This window comes from Silurus meridionalis, chromosome 1 (genome assembly GCF_014805685.1).
Source record: "Silurus meridionalis isolate SWU-2019-XX chromosome 1, ASM1480568v1, whole genome shotgun sequence".
Classification (NCBI taxonomy): Eukaryota; Metazoa; Chordata; class Actinopteri; order Siluriformes; family Siluridae; genus Silurus; species Silurus meridionalis.
Window position 1 is genome coordinate 18,108,633 of NC_060884.1, and position 20,908 is coordinate 18,129,540.

Sequence of the window (20,908 nt, forward strand, 5' to 3'; positions counted from 1 at the left end):
AGTGGCTTGGAGATTAAGGTGCTAGGCAGACTAATTGTTCTTTTTGAATGCTTGATGAAAGTATTTAATATTCCTATATATCTAAATTGCCAACATTTAAGCACCTTGCTGGGCATCAACCTTCGGCTACATATCTGGGTTGGTTACTTTAGTGAAATCCCTTGTGAAAGTGCTGTTCATTTCTCTCCCATTCTCCTGATTATTTAATGTTAGTCAGCATAGGCGATATGTTCATAAATAAATAAAAATTATAAAAGTACATTTTCTGTATACTGGAGTCCAACTATCGAGATGGCATTATAAAATATCTTAATTTGTTAAAACTACATTTAATGTTTGTTCTCTTCATTTACAGGAATGTGTTATAGTATGTTATTGTAAAAAAAATATATATCTCTAATGTGAGGGTGATATTGTAATTGTTGCAAATTTATGGCCATACTGACTGTGTATGATTGAGTCAACATTTGGAACCCAGGTGACTGGATCAGATCCCAACGAGATCAACTTGTTGTCCTTTAGCTGTAGGTCACCACACCAGAGAGCAAACACCGCTGACCCTCTCTGTGCAATTAATAAGCAGCTTTCTCATTAAACATATTGAGGTTGGAATTTATTAATATTCATTCATGGGGATTTGATTTAGTCATGAACCTTTTGGAGTTTTTTTAGAAAACAATTAATAGGTATTAATAGGACTATGTTTTATAGGTTGTATTTAATATTTTGATTGCTCTGCAATTTGCTGTTTAGTATTTATCAATAATTATTTAAGTACAAATCTACTTTACGGAGTACCTACACCATCTCTCATATCTCATAATTTGCTTAATAACCACACTTTCAATGTTTGAGTACCTTAATATTTATATCTCAGTGTTCTCACATCTATGGGCTAAAAGGCTTGCTTATGTTTCTCAGTTGGCATGCTACACTAGTAGTCCAAGAAAGCAGGTCTTTTAAAAAATATGCCATATATATGTCATATATTTTCTCTATATATGGATGTGACAACTGAGAACCAACAATGCGGAGTGATTCAAAGCTAGTCTGGGTAGTGAACCAGTTGTCCAACTGCAGCTATGGTTAGGAGATTATATAACAAAATGACAAAAGAGACAGCTCTGTTTTTATCGCAGCCAACTTAAAAATTATTTTGGTTTTTTTTGTTGCAATTTCATAAGACCATTATTTACTAAATATTATTGTGTGTAATACAAGATGTATTAGTTATTTCGTTTTATTGTACAGATTGGAAAATAGGTATTTGGCTTCACCAGGCAGTATAAATGCATTATCAACCAAACAAACATAAAAACAACATTAAACTACATTAAAACAGTATAAAAATCTAATAACATTATTTACATTTTTAGTCTGCATATATGATTATATACTTTAAAATAACAAATATGAAGCACAAGGTGGATTCAGTGGAAACAGATTAATTTAATTAACCATAAAAAAAAAACTAAAAATAATTTTGTTAATGGCTGTTTGTCATGGAACCACCAGCCACGCCTCCCCCTGCACTCAACACACTCGCAGTGCCTCGCCTTCGTACTAATCACCTTCACCTGTCTCAATCTCTGGAGTCACCCTGTTTCGGATTATACCTGTTTCGTGCTTCAACCTAAGCTTCTGTCTGTGTACTATGGCAAATAAAACGTACTGATTGTATTCTGGTCTCCGACTCTTGATCCGAGCGTGACAGAAGATCGGACCCGTATCGACAACTTACCTTGATCGATTTCGGATCTCATCGTGCTTCATAACGGAAGATCAGCTATTCAACCTACGCCAAGGGTCTTCCCTGCTCATGGACTACAGCCTCTGCTTCCTCAGCCTAGCAGCCAGCAGCGGGCACCGAGAGTGAAAGCCTTCATCCAGCTGTCCATCTGCATTTCCCAGCGACTGGTGGATTGTTGGTCCTCGGAAACGGAATCTACTCCTCCACACTCCATCTTGTCTACTCCGGAGCCCGAGCCCATGCAAGTCGGATCTCAACGGCTGCCGAGAAATGAGAGAGAGTGTCGCCTTATGGCCAGAGCCTGCCTGTGTTGTGGTGAGCAAGGGCACTTCATTACCCAGTGTCCAGCCTGCCCCCCCACGCCCGACGGTGAGTACTGTCGACTTCACCGTCGAAATCATCCATCTATCTAAGCTCCCGGTCACACTAATAACCCCCACGCTCTCACTTCTGTTCTCCGCCCTGGTAGATTTCGGCTCCCCGGGCAACTTCATTTTTCAGGACTGCCTGGAACAGCTTCAGCTGCACCGTGAGAGAGGGACATGGGAACTGGCGGTTCAAACCATCCAAGGGAGACCCTTAGGCTGTAGTTGGGTGAAGTACTGTGCCCCGGTGGTCATTTTTCAGGTCGGCCTGTTTCATTGCGAGAAGATCCGGTTTCTTGTTCTGGAGAACTCTACAGCAAGCATCATACTGGGGCATCCCTGGCTGATACAACACTCCCTGAAGTTCTCATTGAACCCCTGTGACATTCTCGAGTGGAGCCACCGGTGCAGGGAGCATTGTTTACACCACCTACCCTGTGTCCGACCCTGATCCACCTAGCGGCCACACTCATGGAAATCCCTAATAACTCCCCGAGGTGGAGGTTTCCCCGGAGTAACAATCATTTGCGGACATGTTCAGTAAAAAGGCAGCGACTCGCCTACCCCCCCCACCACCCGTGGGACTGCGACATTGACCTGGTGCCAGGACCTAAGATGCCTAAGGGACGGGTGTACCCGTTGTCGGTTCCAGAACGTGCGGCTATGGAGGATTACGTCCAGCAGGCCCTCTGGCAGGGCTTCATCGCTCTGTCCTTCTCCCCGCAGCCTCCAGCATTTTCTTTGTGGAGAAGAAAGAAGGGGGACTCTGGCCCTGCATTGACTATTGCCATCTGAACACCCAAATCGCTCCACTCCCGTATCCGCTCCATCTGGTCCAAGCTGCCCTGGAGGATTTACAGGGTGCATGTATCTTTACTAAGCTGGACCTCCACAGTGCCTATAACCTGGTGTGCATCTGCCAGGAGGATGAGTGGAAGGCGGACTTCATCACCCCCTCTGGTCACAAGTATTGTGTCATGCTGTATGGCCTGTCCACTTCCCCTGCGGTGTTCCAAATCTTCATGAATTAGGTTTTCAGAATGTTTCTCCACTGGTTCATGTTTGTTTACATAGATGACATCCTCATCTTCTCCCGAGCCTCGACCGAACACCGTGGCCATGTCACCCAAGTCCTGGAGCGACTAAGGGACCATCATCTCTATCTCAATCTCGAGAAATGTGAGTTCCACCGGCCGGAGGTGCAGTTCCTGGGATATGTGATCAGTGTGAGATTCACATGAGATTCAGTGTCAACCCTCTCCTACGACATCCGGATCCCCGGCTCCCATTCATCGTGGGGGCAGATGCCTCCTAGACCAGCGCAGGGGCCGCCTTATCCCAACAGTCGGGAAACCCTCCCCAGCTCCGGTTCTGCGCCTTCTTCTTGAGGAAGCATTACGACATCGGCAACCGGGAACTCCTGGCCATCAAACTGGCAATTAAAAGAGTGGCATCACTGGCTGGAGGGGGTGGCACACCCCTTTATAGTCACCACAGACCATAAGAACTTCCAATACCTGCGAGAAGCCAATCGTTTTAACCCCCAACAAGCCAGATGGGCCCTGTTTTTCACTCGCTTCCATTACACCATCACCTACCGTCCGGGCTCTAAGAACGGCAAGGAGTTGAAGATAGAGATTCGAGCCGCGGCACAGGAAGAGCCAACCCCTGCGGGGTGCCCGGAAGGAAGGACATTCGTTTCCGGGCCATGCCGTCAGTCCCTGCTGAGATCGATCCTTGAGGCTCCAGGTTCCGGCCACCTGGGGAGGAGACAAACTCTCTTTCTGGTCCAGGCATGCTACTACTTGCCCGGGATGAGAGGGAAAGTCTCACGATTTGTCCAAGGCTGCTCTGTATGCGCCATCTCTAAGACCCCATGACACTTACCCGCAGGGAAGCTGGTCCCCCTGCCTATCCCGCAGCGGCCGTGGTCATTCCTGGGGATTGATTTCATTATGGATCTGCCCAACTCGGACGGTAACACCTGCATCCTAGTGGCTGTTTCCCCTCCGTGGCCTGCCTACAACCCTAGAGACTGCAGAGGCACTGTTCCATCACGCCTTTTGGAACTTCGGTGTCCCTGAGGAAATTGTGTCCGACCGGGAACCCCAGTTCACATCCCATGTGGGGAAGGCGCTCTTCCAGCACAGTTAACCTGTCATCTGAATATCACCCTCAGACCAACGGACAGACATAGTGGAAGATACAGGAGCGAGGACGCTACCTCAGCTTGTACTGCAATCAGGACCAAACTAGCTGGAACCGATTTCTCCCCTGGGCCGAATACGCGCAAAACTCCCTGTGCCAAGACACCACTGGCCCGACCCCGTTCCAGTGCGTGCTGGGCTTCCAGCCACCATTGTTTCCCCGGATGGACGAGCCATTCAACATTTCCCCCCTTATGAACTGGGTGACCAGGTCTGGCTGTCCACCTGTGATCTGTGCCTATGGCTACTCTGTACCCTGGACACTGTTTTTGGCAAAAATATCTGACTGAAAAGTAGTTAGTAGTAGTAGTAGTAATACATTTAAGGATGGCTGTTTTTGTCGGTTTGCACAAATGTACAGCATTTAAATTTGTAAATTTGTAGTTTTTACTAATAAGATGGTCTATTAGGTTTATCCCTTGGTATCTCAAAATCATAATAATAATATTGACACTAATATTTAGTGTCAGATCTATTTAATGCTTATTCAAACCTCATATAAAAAAATACTAAAAAAAATATTCGAATACAGAGCTGAAATGTTTTCTACATAACTGTATAATGAAAAAGCAGGCATTTTTCTATTTTGGGTTCATAATTTATTTTTGAAAAAATTTCAACACATCTTACAGTCGTTAATTGCCATTATACTGAACATGAAACTATGCATGTGTGACGTGTTTTAGCCAGGGTCAGATTTACACCAGGGGCTTAGTGCAAAAAAAAAAGAAAAGAAGTATTCCACTTTATTAGTGGACAATTACAGCTCTGATTATAACAAGAATAGTCTCTCTCACTCTCTCTCTCTCTCTCTTGCTCGCTCTTGCTCTCTCTCTCTCTCTCTCTCTCTCTCTCTCTCTCTCTCTCTCTCTGTTTCTCGCTCTCTCGCTCTCATATATTGCCTCTACTTTTCTTATACACACTCAAAAACACATGAAATACTCCACTGACTTGATGGGCATTGTTTCTATGGTAACTAAGAACTTCTCCATCTCTGGTGTAGTGTAAGTTGAGTGAATTCTTTCGTCAGGCTTTTTACAAATTCTCTTTTTCTTAACTTGTTCTTTTGTTCCCAACAATAGATCAGGGGGTTTTATAGAAAAAGGTACATAGTACAGCTGTATTAGTGTTGAGCTGTATTACTAGTGTCAGTCTCTCTCTCTCTCTCTCTCTCTCTCTCTCTCTCTCTCTCTCTCTCTCTCTCTCTCTCTCTCTCTCACACACACACACACACACACACACACACACACACACACACACACACACAAAGAGAATGATGTACTGCTGTACCTAGGTCTCTAAAGAGAATACATGATTGACCATATTAACTGTGACTGTTTAATTCCTGTTATGAATTCTCTTTCTCTCACTGTCTTTCTCTCTCTTTCCCTTTACTCTCTGTCTCTCTCTTTCTTTCTCATTTAAATTTTGGTTCAAATTCACCTTCAAATTTAAAGGTTTTATTAATGGCAAGATTGTCATGACAACAATAGCCATTTTATTATAGTTGATCCAAATTAGATCAACTTACATTCTAAAAGATCATTTAATTTATCAGAATCTACCACAGGACACAGTGCTGCTACAAGTCTGGGGTTCATTAAGTGGTCTTTTTAAGATTATGATATTTTTGGATATTTTGGATATTTTGGATTATTTATAAAAGTTACCCAGTATGTTTTGACAAGTTAATACAGGAGATATGTTGCACATATGGCTCTATAAATAAAAGCCTATTTCTCCATATTTCTACTATAAATTATTTGTGTACAAATATGGCTTTTATCAAAAATTATGTTTAGGTACATGTTTTCAATTTTTGACATGGGTTTAGTAAGCCCGTGTCAAACCATTAACAATAGACAACAAAAAAGTGAAAAAAAAAATGAACAATACACCTTCTGTAAAATATTTTTCTAGCTCATGTAATCATATTATATCACTTCACATACAGCACACACACACACACACACACAGAACAATTGATTTGATCAAAAATTCATGCTTCCTAACTCTTCTGTGTATCAGAGGTAACGTATGTATCTACGTTACTCTTTGACGAGTTCAATGCTGTCTTGTGCATAGTGTAACTGTACTTCAGCCGAACATATTTTTACATCAAATAATGTTTAGCATACAAAACATTCTAAACTATCGTTACCACATGCATGTGAGTGCTTTCTGAGCAATAATATAAGTCAGATTCAGTATTTTGTGATGTTTCAAGCACTGCATATTAATACCCATGTATAAGTATTCATCTAAAACAGGCTGAAAATGTGTAGTAGATACTGAACTGAAAATACATACAGGAATTATGAACCCTGTAAATTTATGCCAAGGAGACCAGAGAAAATGAGAAATCTAGATTTGACAGATTTGGGTCCACCCTGACCTCAGCAGCAGCAATTACAGTATTCATATTTCATTCAAACACATGCATGCATGCACACACACACACACACACACACACACACACACTGTCCAACACATCACATCCTTTTTCATTATTTAACAGGTAGCAGCCTCTGACCTACATAAAATGAAAGCTTTTTTTTAACTTTAATTTATTTTCATTTCCTCTTCCAATTTAATGACACAAAGAATCTCTTTACCTCCAAGAAGATTAGAAATTCGCAATGTTTTGCACGAGAATCCAGCTGCACCTTCTTTGACTGAAACCTAGTCCAGAAGCAGGAGGTAAAGATGATTTTTGGAGCACCTGTCTGCTTATTGAGTAGCTTTCCTTTCCAAAAGGGAAACATTATTCATGTTTTTTTTATTATTATTATTATTAATATTAATAATATTGAACTAAATTTTACTGATCTGGTTTGGAAACTTTGTGTGTCTCTTTTTTTTTTTTTTTTTATTCTCAGTCCCTTTTGCCGAATCCCATTTCCAAAGCCCAGTAGGGTTTGTTTGTGTCCTAAATGGTTTTCAACATGTTGTGTCTCATAGACGAGTCGTAAGTAATTCTAAGATGACTAATGAAATATTAACAGGCCATATGTAGCCATGTTTGATGTGCCTCTGCAGAGTTTGACTGATACTCTAGTAACTGGCACAGTGTCAGATGTTTGATGTAACTCCAAAGTCAGGAAGTGCAAGCGAATGGAAAAGACTTTACACCAGTAATGAACAGTTCCTTTTATAATAGTCTTTCTTTAATTGTTGATTAGACCACTAAATTAACCAAAGTAGTCAGAGTTTCCATTGGGTTTGAATATACTTCTATGAAATTATTTTCTATTGTCAGCTGTTGCTGAATAGTCTGAAATTAGCAGTTTGTTAATGCATTTTCTATATATTCTTGTTTTTCGATTGTGGACTTCTTTTGCTTCCTCTGTCTTATTTTCAGGATATTCCTGTGCGTTACCATGGAGAGGAGACTTTAGAGTCTTTGTGTGTTAGTATATGATTTCTTTCAGACTTGTTTGCATATGTATGTAAGAGCCTTTCCTTGCTTTTTTGCTCAGTAAGCTCAGAATAATGCACATCTATAGCACCTCCAGACTATGATGCGAAATAAAAAAGGTGTTACCTGATTTCATTACCTGAAACTTTTTGAGAGTAGTTTTTCAGATGAAAGATTATACTGTGTCTTGCATCATCAATTTTAAACTTGACTCAAAGAAATAATACAAAATGAAGCAAACTAAACACTGACTTCACATTATATGTACCTAAAATATCGCTTTTAGTACAAACATACACATTCCTGTTTTATTTTGCTCCTGTTAACGTTTACATTTGGACTCTAAATTACTGCAATCTATTCAAAGTAATTAAATCCAGACAGGAGATAATTGTAGGATTATGCTGAATGAATGAAGTTTAGTTACAACCATTATCTATAAACACTCTCGTTTAAGCTGCCACAGAGTCTTATTGATATGTATGACCCAGAGTTGCCACTAAAATTAGATATTTAGAGGTGCCACAGAACCTCTTACACACACACACGCACACACACACGCACACACACGCACACACACAGAAACACACACCACTGTGAAAATAAAAAAAAAATTTCTCTTCCATTTTTCCTCAAATTAAGCAATTGCCTGCAAGTAGCTAGTGCTCTCCTATCTAACAGCTACCATGCGAATGTGCGCTTCCTCTGAAATATCTAAAGCGACCCAACACTATCGCATCAAACTGCCACTTATGCTGCATCATAAAGGTAGTGTAATGCCCTTTAAGGAAAATGCTATCTACCCTCTTCCACATACATAAGCTCATTAATTACCACAATTGGCTTGTGTTACAGTTATAGGCAGGGAATAAGGACGGCCAGTTCAAAGCAATTCAGTAAATTGTAAATACTTATTCAAAATTTGTAGTAAATTTTTTATTAGCCTTGATTTCTACTAAGTTATTTTAATAGGTTAGCTGTGTATGTTGACCACCACTAGCACACCAAGATTGTCATGAAGTGACAAATGTCAGGATTTTGGAACCAAGAACTAAGTTTGCAAACAGCCAGCACACTTCCATGTCTTTATCACATGACCTAATAATATGTCACTGATCAAACACCTGTTTCCTCTTTTACTGTTAATGGAGACATATAAAATAGCCTTTATTTGACACATATACATTACAGCAGAGTGAAATTCTTTCTTCGCAAATCCCAGCTTGCTTGAAAGATGGGGTCTAAATGCAAGGTCAGCCATGATACAGCGCCCCTAGAGTACAGAGGGTTAAGGGCCTTGCTCATGGGCCCAAGAGAGGCAGCTTGGCCATATGGGGGCTTAAACCCCCGATCCTCCGATCAGTAATCCAGCACCTTTACCACTGAGCTACTACCTAATATATCTAGTAATACTGTACACTTTACTCTGTGTCTTGCATTTGTCTGTCCATGATTGTTATTGTTGTTCAGAATATGATTTTTTTTTGCTTATGTTCCTATACATTTTGTGGGTTGTTTTTTGTATGTATTTCTATTTGTTAATTTGCATACAAGTCATGTGTGAAAAAGGCGTGGCTTCAATAATTGATTAATGTACAATGTTTGTGTCCTCAATTCTGAAGAAAATCAACTTACATTACAGCCAGTCTTACAGGGAAAAAAAAAGATCAGAATTTTACTTGAATGCTCTGTTTGTTGCATTCTGCAACAAACATATATAAACCAAGCTATTTTTTTTACCACTATTCTATTCAAATAAGATTTATATGTAATGAAAACATATGTAGACATATGCCCATATCATGCCTAAAGTTTGTGCTTTTCACAACTTATTTTCCAGGTTTATTAAATCTATTTCTGCTCTTCTATGCAATGACAAACAGACCATACCACATTGCCAAATGTGTTTTCCAAATGTGGATTGGTTTTATTCTTGTAATTGTTTAGACAGCTGAGAATACAGAAAGTTTACAAAGAAGATAATAGCTACATTAAGTTAATTCCTTGCCACAAAATGCATGCTTGGGCCTTGGTGATAGCTCCAGTGGTTAAGGTGCTGGATTACTGATCAGAAGGTCGGGGGTTCAAGCCCCGGTATCGCCAAGCTGCCACTCTTGGGCCCTTGAGCAAGGCCTTAACCCTCCTTGCTCCAGGGGTGCTGTATCATGGCTGACCCTGCGCTCTGACCCCAGCTTCCGAGCAAGCTGGAATATGCGAAGAACAAAATTTCACTGTGCTGTAATGTATATGTGACGAATAAAGGCTATTCTATTCTAAATGTTGATACAGTATTCAGCATCAGTATATACAGGTGCTACAGATAAGTTGCATGCAAATGTGTTTTCTTTTCTTTGTAACTTGGTTAAACATTACCATGGTGCTTTTAGTGCACTGCAGTAAAGATATGTGAATGGTTCTCATTATTTCTACCCTGTATATCCGGTAAAGCTGGGTTTTTATGCTTAAATGACTAATAGAGCTGCTGTTCATCCTGATACAGTTAAGAACAATTGGATTTTCAAAATGTTTTTGTTTTTTACATGAATATTGAATTTATTAAGTAAAGCATTTCTTTTAGCACTACACTTTATTTCTTGGTACAAAGAAAGTGGCAGTCTGGATTTTTTTCCTTCACTTTGCAAGATTTGATAGAATGTTTTATGAAAAGGATTTGATTTATTTAACTATTTTATAAACCTAGTTTTTTTTCCCATCCAAGAATAAATAATAGGTGATACTTCTGAATGATTTTCTGTTAGATTTCATATGCTATCTTCTCAAGAAGCTTTTTTTCCCCCTCATTTATGACTGACTTTATACAACACTGGAGAAGATGGCCTTGAAGAGTTTATTGTGACATGCAAAGCAGTTTAAGGTTTTTTTAAAAGATCTTTTAAAAAGTATTGCACCTTTATATCATTGTGGCATGCTTTATATCGAAAATAAATTTTGACACACACTTTGCCTGTCTTACTCAAAACCTGTCTAGTTTAAAAATAGAATTTGTGCATATAACAAATAAAAAATCCAGCATTCTGAAAAAAAGCTATAGGATGTGACTGACCTGTGAGTATTTTATGTTTGTTGTACAGGGAAATTGTCTGACGTATCATACATATGCACAAGACACAGTATATAAAGATTAGTTTGACAAAAACGTTTGTATGTTTTTAAAAACCAAAAGGGTCTGGTTGTAATTTTAGTCAGGATCTGTTTTTTTAACCGAAGCATAACACTTGGTAGCATTGGGCATGTGGGAAGCAGCAGCAGTTCTATCTTTTCTCTTTCATGCTTACAGTATGTAATGGGCAGGACACAGTGTTACTCTATGTTGCAGTGCTGTGCAACTAATTATTTAAAATTCATTTAAAAAGACAACTCTTTATTTTGAATTTCTTATTGTACAAAAATTTATCTATTTTTGTTAATATGTTTTCAATTATTCCCAATAGTCTATTCTGGATATTTCATTGCGTTTGTCTGTCTACTTTTCTACCTGATCACCCTAATCAGATTTCAGCCATCACTTTACATGTTGCCAGAGTCAAAGGAGCCTGTGTGAGATCTTTAGAATCAACAGTGAGGGCACCTGTAGCATAATGTACATGCTGCTTGGAAATGTTGCTTTAACCGATCAAATTGTGAGTTTGCAGTACTGGGGCCATCTAGCAGGCATACAATAACGTTGGCATTTTATGTCTTTTGATTGTATAAAGCGAGTACACTAGTCACAAAACGTGTTTTTTCATTCCACAACGGCTGACAGAGGAGTAGATATTGATTTGGTTGCAGATATACTTACAAGACTTTTCAAATAAAAGCTGGACATTGTGAAAACAAAAGTCAGCCAAAACGTTTAAAAACAGTTGCTAATCAATATCTTGAATCATTTATTAATGAACCATTAATATTTTTTGTTGTGTTTTCTTTTAATGTAGAATTTGCACAATTTGCCCTTAATTTCAAGAAACTGCACGGAAAAAAGCAGAAAATGCGCAGAAAACACAGGGTCATTTTACGAGGTTAATATTGATGCTTCTGCTTGAGATAAAGCATGCAGACAGTGAAGATGTGGCAAGTCCTTTTTGTTAAAAAAAATAAAAAAATTAAATTATATATATACAGTACAGACCAAAAGTTTGGACACACCTTCTCATTCAAAGAGTTTTCTTTATTTTCATGACTATGAAAATTGTAGATTCACACTGAAGGCATCAAAACTATGAATTAACACGTGGAATTATATATGGAATTATATACATAACAAAAAGTGTGAAACAACTGAAAAATGTCATATTCTAGGTTCTTCAAAGTAGCCACCTTTTGCTTTGATTACTGATTTGCACACTCTTGGCATTCTCTTGATGAGCTTCAAGAGGTAGTCACCTGAAATGGTCTTCCAACAGTCTTGAAGGAGTTCCCTGAGAGATGCTTGGCACTTGTTGGCCCTTTTGCCTTCACTCTGCGGTCCAGCTCACCCCTAAACCATCTCGATTGGGTTCAGGTCCGGTGACTGTGGAGGCCAGGTCATCTGGCGCAGCACCCCATCACTCTCCTTCTTGGTCAAATAGCCCTTGATGCCTTCAGTGTGACTCTACAATTTTCATAGTCATGAAAATAAAGAAAACTCTTTGAATGAGAAGGTGTGTCCAAACTTTTGGTCTGTACTGTGTATATATATATATATATATATATATATATATATATATATATATATATATATATATATATATATATATATATAAATATATTTTAGTTATGTGAGTACAATTTATATAAATTTATATAAAAACATTTATTTAGACAGATAATAAAAATGATCTGTTTAAACTAAAGATTATGTGGCATCTGATAGACATAACGTCAAAATGATATAATGAGTCAAACCTTTGGAAAAATATTCATTTGATACATTACATTTATGGTCCTCGCTTTATTTTTAGTGTATGTTTTAGTGTATGTATTCCTATTAAAAGACATCATTTAATCGTGACTAATTAATGCACAGTGAGTTTTTGCATTTCATGCATGTCAGTAAGTCTAATAAGCCTACAAAAGGTGATAAGGGTGAAACCCAAGCATGAAGGAAATAAAAAAATATATATTTAATGCATATTAAGAACAAACAATAACCCAAACTTACCTCACTGTTTAACTTTAATATACAATATACATTTACTTTTATATTAACTTTTCTACTGACCTGTCTCATTTTATATTTCTAACTTACAGAATCAGCTATAGTATGAAGGAGGATGTGGAGATCTGTGTTATTTTATTTCTTTAACATTGAGTGGGTTGTGGAATTCAGGTATGCAATAACCCAAGTGCAATTCATACTTCCACATTCAATAGTTGTTGATACATCATAGCTACACAGGTTCTGGCACAGGAATTGGTAGTTGTTGTCAACATTTTCCGCTTATTTTTCGGTCTTGTCTTTTTTTCTATGTCACCAACAGAGAGAGTTCAGCTAGCAAAGAGAGACCTGTTTGACAGGCACATTGAGCATGAACTTCCCACTGTGAGGTGTTTGATCTTTGTCCAAATAGATAATTAGCTTGAAAAGCCTTCACTTGCCACCCACCGATGTCCTCCATTTTTGTATACACACACACACACACACACACACACACACACACACACACACACACACACACACGAGCATATACATTGGGGGGAAATGCATTTCTAAAATTTTTCTAGAAATAATTGCATACCTATTAAACAATTTATATTGTTATTAGGATAACAGTTGTCATAACATTTGATAACTAACTTGACCACTTAGAATTGAATCTAATCGGTTTAAATGAAGCAGAAATTCCAATGGGGGTGAGTACGATGAATGTTTTCCAAAAATCAATATTCACCCAGAATAATACAAAGAAAAAAACTTTTTGAGTGTTTGTTATATTATTCGGATAGTGGATTACTCACAAAATATTTTCGCCATTTTGCATAGACAGTACTAGAAATTAAGCTTTAACAAGCACACACATACTCGCACATTTGATGACAGCACCGCTGTGTATCCTGTTGTGAATTCATCATTCAGGCTGGTGCTAATTTTCTCTCTCTCTCTGCATCCCAGGTTATCAATATATTTTATGGAGAAACAAAAGTCATTAGCATGCTGCTAAATCCCAGTGTTAAATTAGTTCTATATTAAATAGGGATTTTATCTGGCATAAATGGACATTTCAAACAGCTCCCAACAGTATCTGGCACAAAACATCAATCTTCTTAATTTTCTATTTAAATAAAAACAGGTAAATATCATATTCTATTATAATATAATATAATATTCTAATGATATTATATTTAACTGCTAACAATTAATTGTAGCTCATAAACATTTGGGTAAATGTGTTAAGCATAGGGCCAATCAGTTAATGGAAAGTGAAAACTTGGTTTTGTATGTATTGCTTCTGACTTCTTGTTTGTCTTGTTATTTCTGTGGGTGTATGTTAGTTTTACAGTTTAAGTACAAAAAATGTAGTTATACGTTTATTAAATATGAATGCCTTGTATATACCCATTTTATCTGAAGCATTTGCTGTAACAGTGTAGAAGTTTGGATTCATGAAATTCAGCCTGTTTTGAGGCAAGACTTTTCAATATTCTGTTAGAAAACTGGATTATAAAAGCATTAGGCACATAAGGAAGTAATGATGGACAGATAATGTCACCTAATAGGGACACAGTTTCTGACTGTCATCCATCAGTTGAACACAGAGCCTTTGGGTAGTTTTCCGTTCTCAACATATCTTTAGAATTGGCATTGTAGTGTCATGTTAGTGTGTGTGTTTTCATGTGTGCAATGTATATGCAGAAGTGTTGCTGAGATTTTACAACACATCAGAACCACTTCTTGGGAACAGCGAAGGTCTACTGGCCAAAAATATCTATCCCAAGCAGCTCTGTGTTCAGAAGCTGACACAAATGAAGGGCCTGAGATAGTACAAACCGATCATGGAAAATGTGGGCTGTAGTGTCCAACTACACACCTACAAGGATGGACTAACTAGGAGAAGTGTGTAATAAAGTGACCAGTAAGTATACGCAGTATTTAAAACCCACTGTATGCCCACTGTGCCTGACGTAAGAGTGTACCATCCACACACATTTCGTTGTCTCTGATGTACTGAGATTGAGCCAGCAGCCAAATAATATGTGTTCATCAGAAGGTGTTTGAGAAACTGTTTATACCGAAAGATGCTAACAAGGCTGCAGGCCAAGGCCTTCGGTGTTTACATCAGGCATTCGAATGTAAAAAAAAAGTATTTTTTTTTATTTCGGGTTGTGACAGTTCTGCCTGAAATACCCGATGAAGAGGTCAGAGGAGAATATACAGCCAGTTTTTAGCTGAAAGGGAGCCTAAGGTAACACAACTAACTACTCATTTCAGCATTTCACACCCTAAACTTTGAGGAGGATTTGCTAAAACACAAGAACATATACTGCGTTCCACTATTTTTGGCCAAAAAAACTTTTTTTGAGGTTACAGAGTGAACAGACCCACCAAAACTCGAAAAAACATCTGACGAATTTTTTGACAGCATGGAACTTTGCCTTGTGTGGGGAGAGGAATGTTTTCTTGACACACAATTACCCTCTTATTACCAATCAAACGTTGTTTTAATGATCGCCCTATTAACGCATTGTTGTTGCGTCTCTTTATGAGCATCAATTTATAGCTTTAATTGATTATATCCAGCATGATAATTCACCTTATACCAAAAAAAAAAAAACAAGTCTTCTGAAACTGGTTCTATGAACATGATCTTTGCACTGCAGGAGTTTTTTTAGCATGAATGTGCGGCTGACAAATCTGCAGCAATTATGTGGTGCAGTCGTTTTAACCTGAAGCAGAATTTACACAAAGTTTTCAACACCATGCCATGAGGAATTGAGGCTGTTCTGAAGTAAGTCCTACCCACTATTAGTGTGGCATTCCTAATAAAGTGGTCTGTCAGTATATATGCTTAGTTTCTCCATTTAGCTGGGGAGGGAGATGTGGGGGAGTGAATGTGGGTTGATGGGAGAGAGACAGAGAGGGGGAAATGGTTGTGCTAAGAGGATGATGCTGTCGAGAGCTATTTTGGTTTGATGGGATAATCAGGATGGATGAGTGGGCTACTGACAAAAAACCTGCTCTCATGAGACTTGTTTCACAGACAGAAGTAGAGAAAGAGTGGCATGTGGTGAGAAGAGGAGACAGCAGAGGTCAGTAAAAAAGATGTGACAAAGAGAAGGGACATGGAGGAGAGAAAGGGTTTTAAAGGCACTAGAAAAGCTAAACAGTTCAAAACAAAAGTGATAAGAAACATGCCTGCATGTTTGGTGGCATATTTTGACTATATTTTGGAATTGGAATTTTTAACTCAGTTGTGGACAAAACATTAAAATCAATAAATATGAATATATAAATGTATATATAATATGGGCTAAACAACTTTGAACATCATCATTTGAATTCTTGCATTCTTTTAGAGGACAGAGCTCATATTAAACGGTTCAGTGACTTTCTCAACTCATCAAGATGACTGGGTGGCACTTGATAATGAACTCATAATTAATAATTAGCTTGCATGTATTCAAATTCTCTGTACAAAATAAATAGAATGACTATAAATAGAATTCCTTTATCTCAAGGTAAGAAAATGTTCCAGAATAACTAATGTTTTCATTAGAGGGCATAGTCTTTCTCTCTCTCTCTCTCTCTCTCTCTCTCTCTCTCTCTCTCTCTCTCTCTCTCTCTCTGTCTCTTTTTTCTCTCTGTGTGTCTCTGTCATAAAGAGTAAATATATTTATTTGTGTGTAAAAAAAACACAATGCTGATATTAAGTCTTTTCAATATCAATCACCGGGCAGGTTTATTTTTATTCTTTATTTAATGGTCTGTCTCAAACATGGCTTATTAACTCTGATTTAATAAAAACTGGTGATTCTCTATGGCAACAAGAGCTACCCATTATTAACTGCTGCCTGCTCACTGAAATGGTTATCTAGATTAGTTTTCCACCGCCCATACATTATACGCTATAAGGGAAAACATTTGTGAAACACCTGACTGTAAGATATGCTTTTCGAACACTTCATTCCATAATCTATAATAACCTCCAGATTTTGGATTGTGCTTGTTTAGATTTCTGTTTATTCAGCAACAGGATTGATTGTGTCAGGTATTAAAGGTGTGCAGTAGTGTTGAGGTCAGTGCTCACTCAATATCTTCCACTATACCCATGCTCACACTATCTTTATGGAGCTGGATTTGTGCACAGGGGCAGTGTCATGCACGTTTGGGTCTCCTAGATCAAGTGAAGTGAAACATGTAATGCTAGAACCAGATATCCCTGGAAAAATCTGGTGTCCTAATATAGTATTATATATAGTGTTTCAACCTACCTTATAGATGTAGTTTTTTATGTATACAGTAACTGGCTGTTGCTATGCACAGCTTGCCAGCCACCCTCTATTTCACCCATCAGTGGATATTAAATACTAGATACTAGATATTACTATTACTATGTTATTGACAGCGCAGGAGTGACATTCACAGGATGGAACATGGTAGGTGTACAAACTGACAACTCAACTTATTAAATGAGCTAGAGTTACTGCTCTCATGCAAATGCAATTTTTAGCATGAGTTGTGAGAAAGCTCTCCCAACTTCATGCTCCATTGTTTTTGAGTTAATGAATGATCCTAAAATTATTACTGGTTTAGTCAGTTGCATTGCAATTTCCTTAAAGTGAATAATTTCTAAAACATTCCCATAGCTTAAAAACAGTATTCCTAAATGCTTCTAACCTGTACATGGCCTCATAATCCATAATCCTTGGATCATCAGGTTTACAAATGTTGGAAGATGTGATGTGTTTGTGAGCTCATTCAATAATTTATTCATTCTTACATTTTTGTCAAATATTTTCCAATTTGTTTATTTCTGGTTTGTCAATACTGCATGTGTCATATCCCTTTAAATATAGTTTTTAGGTTCCTTAGGTTTCTTTATTAATGACACATCTCAGTGACTTGTGTTACACTAACATGACTAAATGTTTTCCCATCAGCACACACGAACATAACAATGTGTGTAGGCAAGTGTTTTAGTTTGTGTAGGCTACCGAATAGTAGAATGTAGAACGGCATTTTTAAGAGTTTCATGGATCCCAACTGATGAAATTTAAGGTCAAATTAAATTGCTTTATAAATATTAATTTGAATTATTTTTCTACATCAAACAACACACTGTCAGGCAGTGAACATTTGATTAATAAAGCTAACCCTGTGATGTATTAAATTCAAGGAATAATGGCTGTATTAGTCATTAAGGAGAGAAACAAACAAAAATGATATATTTTACAGTGGGGATCATTCATCATGTTAGGAGCTTTATCTGTCATGTGGTCCATGTGGAAAAATTTGGAAATGTTTATGTGTGCGCGTGTGTGTGTGTGTGTGTGTGTGTGTGTGTGAGAGAGAGAGAGAGAGAGAGATAGCATGTCTGCTCCATGTTAAGAATCTTTCATAGAGTGTCACTGATTGCGTGTTTAGGCTCAAGTGTCTGATCAAGTGCATGATTCGGCTCCTTTGCCTACAGTCCCTTGCCTCTGCTGAGCGATTCAGTTGCTACCTGGCCTGAATAAAAGATTTTGCTATATCTTGCTGATTTCACTCTGTGAGAAGCTTGAGCCTTGATAGATGATTATGCAGCTATTCCTGATGCTTGAGTGAATAAATGAGCTTCCTGAAAGAGCACTTGAATCATATTTCTGCTAACCCAGGTGCACAGGTACAGAGGCTAAGGATGCTACTGCTACTGATTCAGTTGTCAATTCTCTTAGTAAAAATGTTGCTTATTAAGAAAACCAATTTCCATGCCATTATGATAGATTGTTTATGTATTTTAGCACATTAATCGATGCAGTTTGACTGCATTTTAAATTGGTTTAAGCATATCCTCTTTCCTGTAAAAGACATGTCACAAAGTGTGTGTTAGTGTCCAGGTTTGTGTGCGCTTGGTTGTGAAAGGCTGGAAATGCTGTTGCTTGTCAGTGACTAATTGGAAGAGAAAAGGAGACACATTGCTGAAGTACTAGGTGACATTTGTCTCTCTTCCTCAGTCTTTCACGCCCTCGTTTTATTGTTCCTGTGGTATAATTGAATAAGCTTTCAGTAATGCCACTCATCCTTTTGTATTCCTTGTCACCTCACCCAGATGGATGGACAGAGAGAGTGATTTATATTGGGGAAAAAAGTAAAAGTAGGACAAGTTTTGTACTGGAACACTAAGCTGTAGTCTTCGCTTCCTGTCACAGGCTCATCAGTCTGAGAAATCAAGTCAGCATCTGACCTTAAATGTGAAATGCCTTTAGAAATGTGGCTTCCACCCACACACATAATTTTCACATGTGTAATGCTCCAGTCAAACAATATTATATCCATTTAGTGAAATAAATGCTGTTTATTTGTGATTTAAAGGTTCTTTATGGGGAATACCAAATGCCCTAAACTGAGGATTTTGCACTAAGCTAATTAATGCTATGCCTACACCTTAATCCAACTCTAACCCCAATATAACCTCAACTAATTAATTAAAAGCTGCCATTTTCTTAGCAAACCTGTTTTCTCCATGTTACCAGCTGAATATCTCTGCGATGTTGATATTTCTATAGCTTTCAGAACTGCATTAATGTAAAAAGAAAAATATATTTTCCTTTGTACACACACACACACTTCTCCTTATACTTTAATGATGCTCTGTCCTTCCTTTTGCAGATAATAGTGATGGGTCATTCATGAACCATTCGTTCATTTTAAACGAGTCTTTATTGTCACTCAGAGTGAGAGTGACTCAAAGTGACTCTTTGAGAGTAGTCTCAAAGAGTGATTTGTTCATTTTCTACTGGACATGCCAGGTTATGTACAGAAAACAGATTTGAGTAGTTTCCCTCTCAACTCTTCTAGTCTGATTCGTTCGTTTTGTCATGTGGCTCCCATGGACATTATGCTGTGCGTTACACAGTTAACAGAATTGAGAAGTTCATCTCATGAGTCCTCTGGTCTGAGTTATTCGTCCTTTTGTCACACGACTCCCATTTACACAAGGTACAAGGTGATTAAAGGAATGAAATTAACTAAATGACAAAAAAAAAAAAAAAAAAGATTTGTTTTTTATTTTGATGAACGAGATTCAAAGAATGTCAATCAAATAAAGTCATTAAAATGATCTGATCTTTCCATCTCTAATAGGTAATACGTCTCAGTTGAATCATTTCTGTTTCTGTATATATTGTGCCTTTAGACATATATATATATATGTCTCATTTATGTGGCAGCCTGATACTACAGTTGTTCAACTTGCAGAATCTTCACTCAGTACCCCATAATGACAACGTAAAAACAGAATTCTACAAATGTCTGTAACTTTTTTTTATGAATAAAACTGAAATATCACTTATACATAAGTATTTAGACCCTTTGCAACAACACTTGAAAATAAAGTCAGGTGGCTCCCATTTCTCCTGATAATTGCTGAGATGTTTCTACACCTGGATTAGAGTCCAGACATGATGGGCTGACAATGCATATCAGAGAAAAAAACAAGCCATGAGGTAAAGAAGCAGTTTGCAGAGAGAGGATTGTTACAAGCTATAGATCTGGGGAAGGCTACAAAAAAAAATCTGCTTCACTAAAGATTCCCAAGAGCATAGTGGCCCCAATAATTATGAATAATTCTGGAATGTGTGGCACAACCACACATACTCAAGAGCTGGTTACCTGCCCAAATTATCCTTAATATCCTAATAAAAACCTCTTTAACTGTGCTCAGAGCATATATACATATTGCCTTATATATGCTGCAGTTTCCATGGCACATACAACCACAGACCATTATTTAAGTATTTCAGGATCTTCAGGTTACCTTGGTAACTGCAGACTCTATGGCTATTCCTAACGTATGCTAGAGGTCAGGATCCTGCAGGAACCAGCCTGTATCTCTGTTACCCCAGTCATACGGTGTTTTTAAACCTGGTGTCTTGAGTCAGTGCAGTGATTTTAATGGCATATGCTTACAGGTCTGAAAGTTGTGCCATAACTTAAAACAATGCTTGCTTTCATTAAAAGACTAATGTTACAGTATTAGCAACTAATACT

The 20,908-nt window shown here is 37.9% G+C and overlaps 1 protein-coding gene across 5 annotated transcripts in view; it reads left to right on the top strand.

The window, feature by feature from the left end:
- LOC124391659 (copine-9-like) overlaps positions 1–20,908 on the top strand; it is an 88,159-nt gene that overhangs the window by 40,500 nt on the left and 26,751 nt on the right. The gene's annotated exons all lie outside the window — the stretch shown is intronic.